The sequence below is a fragment of the Larimichthys crocea genome, chromosome VI (genome assembly GCF_000972845.2).
Source record: "Larimichthys crocea isolate SSNF chromosome VI, L_crocea_2.0, whole genome shotgun sequence".
Classification (NCBI taxonomy): Eukaryota; Metazoa; Chordata; class Actinopteri; family Sciaenidae; genus Larimichthys; species Larimichthys crocea.
Genome location: NC_040016.1, coordinates 25,606,579 through 25,612,525, shown reverse-complemented (window position 1 = coordinate 25,612,525; position 5,947 = coordinate 25,606,579). Strand labels below are relative to the sequence as shown.

Below are 5,947 nucleotides of genomic sequence, written 5' to 3'. Positions count from 1 at the left end.
TTCCCCCCCTCCCCTCCCCTTTCCCCCCCCCCCCGGACGTCAGACAACTGAGCACTGGAAGAAGTTGGCGCACATGTGAATTAACGGAGACGCACAAAATTCTTTTCATTCTTTCTTTTTGCAGAGGTGCAACAGTTCAAGGAAAATATTATTTGGTCAGTATTCATGCACACGAGGGTGTAACGGAAAACATCACATCTGTAATCTCTCAGTTAAAAATTGCTTAATGAATAACCTTACTCTACACACAGCTCTGCAGTATCTGTGCCCTCCGTGTGACATCAGGGCTCTTTGTCTCATCATCAGTAACGTCAGCTGACCCCGTTTACTGACTCATAAATTAGTCTGAAGCTAAAAAGAAACATATCTTATCCCTAATCACAGCCAAACGCCTGTTTAATCTGTTTATGATGGTGCTGGGGGGGGATTCATTTGAGCATGTCACAGTGAATAATGTCCTAAACTGAAGATGTCAGGATAAGCATGGCCAGTGCACGTTACTACCATCTGCGTGGGTCCGTACCAGGACTCAGAATTTTGCCAGTTCAATCGGATTTGCCTTAACATCCTTTCTCCAGTTCATAAACTCCTACATCAGCCAACTTTGTGTATGTGTGTGTGTGTTCTGCAATCTTATTCTCTCGCTCAGAATTGCGCGCGCCCTACCTCTATCTTTCCACCCACCTATCACTACCCTCACTCTTCGCACCACCGACACCCTCTCTCTCCTGCGCACTTACGCCCAGAGCGTCAGCTGCCTCCGCCTCGCCTGTAGAGACCGCACCTACCGCGTCACCCTCTTTCTTCTCTCTCCTCTCGGTCTATTCGTCTCCTCTTTGCCTTTTGACCACGCTTTTTCCTTTGTCTGATATATGTGTTTCTCCTTCTGCTTTCTCCGCACTTTCGACCTGCGAGCCTACCTTCCACACGCGGTCCACACCATACACACCCCTATTGTGTGCAGCGCCCCGCCACCCCCCGCTTTTTTCTCCTTTTTTGCTTTTTTATTTTCTGGCAGGAGCAGCTCCATGCAGAGAGTCGAGCTGCGAGTCTCCTCCAGGCTGCCGACAACACGTCGCAGTTCGTTTGTGGTTTGTGGTCAAGTTTACAGCCTGTCATGCGTTTGTTTGCATTGCTCTGTGTACAAAGACCGCGGCCAAAAAAGACGTGTAGAGATAGACTGACAAAATGTGCATCGAGTTTCACTTCTGTTCAGCGATGACTCGGCATCCTTTTAGCGGGCAGCCCGCGTACTGAGAGGTGAGTATACATTAATTACATTACAGTGCATGGCTATGTTGAACAACACACCTTCAGCATAAAAGAGGAAGGACTCTCTGCAGGACAGGCTAAAAAAGGATGTTAGTTCCACTGCCCCATTTGAAGGCGCGCTCTGTAACAAAATCCAACGTCAAACACTCACAATTCCCAAGAACCAGCAGCACGACTTTATTTTTGCTATCCTCAGAAGCCGACACCATTACACTGAAGACCGGTGAAAGATGACGCGGGTGGACTGGACTGCGGTTGGGCCACCTCAGTGCGTACCTTTCTGGTGGGCGTGGGATCCACTCTTTGGGGGTCCCGCTTCTGACTTACGGGCCCCACCCAGGAGTGATCTCCTCTTTGCTCCTTCAGTTTGGATTCAAGTTCCCAATCACCTGCACAACGTGTACAGACGTCCATTAATGCTAATGACAGCGAAAGTACATGCAGTCATCAAAAAATATAAAAAAGGCAACACTTTGTTCCCGCTCCAATTGCGTTAGATCGAATAAGTCTTCCGTGCACACAAAAAGATTTATTTTCTCTCAAATTGTGTTCACAATTTGTTACAATCTCTGCAAGTGGGCACTTCTTTGCCCGTTCATACATCCACCTGACATGTGTGGCATTATCATGCCACAATACAGGCCACTCTAAAACTGCAGTCATAAAAAAAAAAAAAAGGACATTTTATTATGCCTGAACTATAGCCATTTCAAAAAGGGTTCATGACCCATCCTGTCTCTAATTGGCTGGTACTCATTGGAATAGTCAGGGTAGGTCATGCTGATACCGCCGCCTCCTGTTCCGGGTTTATGGATTATTCCTGGCACAGTGTGAAGAGCTCGCCAACCACAGATTTTACCAGATTTGGGAATTTGAGAAACAACCCTCTCTACATAGAAGAAAAGTGTTAATGTTTTATCGACTGTAAAACATGCACACCGTGTGGTTATTATACCGAGAGAAGACGTAGGTTTTTCGTGTGTTAAGTTTGCTGAAGTCTGTGTTTTAAACAATTATTATGATTATGAACAGTGAGTTACTGCCTCGTTCCTTGGTGAACTTCCTTCCGTGTTAACAGCGGATTCAGCAGTCATGTCACGAACCATTCAACAAGACTACATCCCCACAAGCATTCTTGGGAAAAACCCCTACAAACCTTCTTTTGTCATCTGATGACTGAAGTCCATTTTTTTTCCAAAAGGCCGGCGTCTTCTTATCCAATTCTTCATTCTGTGGAGGAAAAAAAAACACATCAGGGGAAAAACATGCAACTAAAGCGATCGAAAGTCGTGGGCTCAGTATAACTTGGCTGAGAGACTGTGGGGAGGGGGGCCGGCGCGTCTGAGTGGATGCTGAGTTCTTTGGCTATAGTCAGCAACGACCAGGGACTTATTAACACACCCCTCACAGGCCCAACACTAACTGCTCGGGAACACTTAACCTCCGTTACACCCCCCACACCCACCCACCCCCTAACCACAGAACACCCCCTCTTCCTCATCCTTCTCACACAAGCTAATCTCCTTCATACGACGAAGTTCTTCTTTGGGGCGGGGGCAGGAAATGTCTCAAAAGCTTAACCTGAGGGGCGAAGGCCAAAGGGAAAGAGACAAAGAGATAACGGGGAAAGAAGGAAACGGAAAAAAGAGATTAGAGCAAGAAAGAAGGAAAAAAAAACAGGAAAACAAAGAGATGCGTTGTGAGAATGGTGATCCACAAATGCAGAATCACGCTTCACAAACAGAATTTTCAGTTCACCAAATGGCTTTTTTGTTTTTACAAATGGAAATATATTCTACAAATACACGTATTTTGTAAAAACAAAATACAAGTTACGAATTAGACATTTGTATTTGTGGATAGCAAAACACGTGTGCAAATCAAGGAACTTTGTAGATCACTCTCTGTGCGTTTATGGTTATTTTTGAGACAAAAAATGCTCCATATATTGAGTGTTGAAGATTTAATAAAGTTTGGTCTGGTCACTTTAATGTAAAAGTTTTAAAGTCAGGAATTAATCAGATGACCCGTTTACACCTTGATGAAGTCATGGTGATGTCACAGTAACTGCCTCTTATTGGTCCTCAGACGGTGGGAAAGAGCAGCAAGATGCTGCAGGCACATCGACTTCAGGATGGGTGCATCCTGCAGGACGGGCGCATCTTCATCGGGACCTTCAAGGCCTTCGACAAACACATGAACCTGATCCTGTTGACTGCGACGAGTTCAGGAAGATCAAGTAGGTCCAGGGGCATGCTGGGTAGTGAGCGTGGCGTGCTGGTGCATGCTGGGTAACCTGTGTGTTGTCCTCCGGCCGAAGAACTCAAAGCACCAGAGCGGGAGGAGAGGGTTCTGGGTCTGTTCTGTGCGGGGGGAGAACCTGGTGTCCATGACGGTGGGGGCCCACCCCCTAAAGATTGTGAGTGAAGCATTCAGCCAATGGGAGCGGAGCTGTGGTGATGTCATCAGTGTTACCCCCCCCCCTCTCTCCCTCACAGACAGGTATTGCTCGCGTCCCGTTGGCAGGTGTGGCTGGCGGTCCAGGTGTGGGGCGTGCGGCGGGTCGCGGCGTCCCGGCCGGTGCTCCGATGCCTCAGGCTCCGGCTGGGCTCGCCGGCCAGTCAGAGGAGTGGGTGGCCCTTCGCAGCAGGTAACCATGATGACAGCTGCAGCGTGTCTCGGTGTGGCTGCGCTCTCAGGTGGTAACGGCTTCTTGTTTACTTCCAGGTGATGACCCCACAGGGCAGAGGGACAGTTGCCGCCGCGGCAGCAGGAGCGAGCATTGCTGGCGCTCCCACACAGTATCCACTGGACGAGGAGCCCGCCCCCCAATGGGTCGAGGAGCCCCACCTCCAGGTGACTTTCCCAAACTCGCCTGTAGTCACGCATGTGGTCATCTGTCATAATGCTGACCGTAGCTCCTCCTGCATGCTGATTAGTTGTTTCATGGCTCCTCCCCTCATAGGTATGATGGGCCCGCCTCCCGCCTGCGGCCCCCGATGGGTCCTCCAATGGGGATGCCTCCTGGTCGCGGTGCTCCGATGGGTATGCCCCCCCCAGGCATGAGGCCACCGCCCCCTGGCATGAGAGGTGAGCTGTTACCATGGAGACGGTTTTGTTCATGATGTCATGAATGATGCTGACCTGATTGGCTGTGACCTTGGCTCATGGTGTTAGTCTGACATGTGAGTAACTGAACATGTAATGTAAAGTAAACTGACCATGTGACCTGTTTCAGGACCGCCCCCTCCTGGGATGAGCGCCGCCACCCCGCCTTGAAGAGGCCACACCCCCTCAGATCACCTGTTGTACAGATTTTTTTTTTTCTTTTTTTTAAATAGTTTCCTCAGGATGGTTCTCAGCTGTGTTTCCTTGGTAACCCTGCATGTATGATCATGTGATCAGCAATGACCAATTACATTACTGCTGCCTGTTTCTAGTGACGTGTTCATATCACAGAGACTACGTCCAGGTTTTAGTCTGCGGGGACGTCATGGAGACTACGTCCAGGTTGCCACAGAGTGTTGCAGTATAGATGGATGACTTATTCATCCCTGAAGGGAAATCAGGTCGTCATAGCAGTCCGGTATATTTGAATACAATCGAATGAAATACTGAGGTAGAAAAAAACAAAACACAGAATGAGACAGGACACTTAAAAAAAACAAACCGGTAGAAAAGGTGCAGAGGCAAGATGATAGTAATAGTACTGACGTGTTATTAATAGTGTATAGTAATAACGTGTTTATAAAGTATAGTAATAGTGTGAAATGTGTCGTGTGCATACATAAGGGTATATAAAAGATCAAATTTACAGTTAAACATGTGCTACCACAACTCGTGTCAGATTACAGAAGGGTGAAGACGATGGTGTGTGTGGTGCTGCAGGCAGATGTGGTTTGCAGAGGATGGACAGGACGATGCGGGATCTCTCAGCGACATGTAGGACGGTCACATCCGGGCTACAGAGCTGTTCTTTGGTTGTGATGTGACAGGTTCAATCCCGGTCGGCCCGGACAGTGTGTAGCCATCAACAGAGATGTTCTGCTTTGTAGTGTCCCTGTGCAGCCATGTCTCTGTGAAGACATCAGACTGCATTCATACTCTGCGTGGCTCCGCGTTAGCGCCATGAGCTCGTCCATTTGTTCCTAAGACCGCACATGTCCCATAACAAACAGAGGGGAGACACGGCCCAGACCCTGTCCCCTCTACAAGCCCGTCCCGACCCTCCTCTGCATCCTCAGTGTGTTTCCTCCAGAGTTCAGCTGGGCTGCCTTCTTCTATGCCGGCCGACATAGCGATCAGCTGTTCCCGGAGTAAACAAAGGCAGCGTGTCCACGTGGAAGCAGCATTTAAAAAAAACACGGGAAAAAACACGACAAAAACTCTTAAACATCCTCGTTAGAGAGAGAAGGACTCCACAGAGTTACAGTGAAGAAACAAAAACCAACAAAAGAGAAATATATATCTATAATATATATATATATATATTTATATATATATATATATATATATATATATATAATTATAATATATAGATATAAGGTTTATGTTAACACGTCACATGATATGGGGGGGGGGGCAGACAGATGAGCAGTATCTGAAATAACGAGCTAATTGGCTTTCTCCGCGGTCATGTGATTCCGCGGTCATGTGACTCCGCGGTCATGTGATT

At 47.8% G+C, this 5,947-nt stretch overlaps 1 pseudogene; it reads left to right on the top strand.

Annotated features, from left to right (window-relative positions):
* LOC113745902 (small nuclear ribonucleoprotein-associated protein B'-like) overlaps nt 1–4,605 on the top strand; it is a 5,092-nt pseudogene extending 487 nt beyond the window's left edge.
* Nucleotides 4,606–5,947: the final 1,342 nt, after the last annotated feature.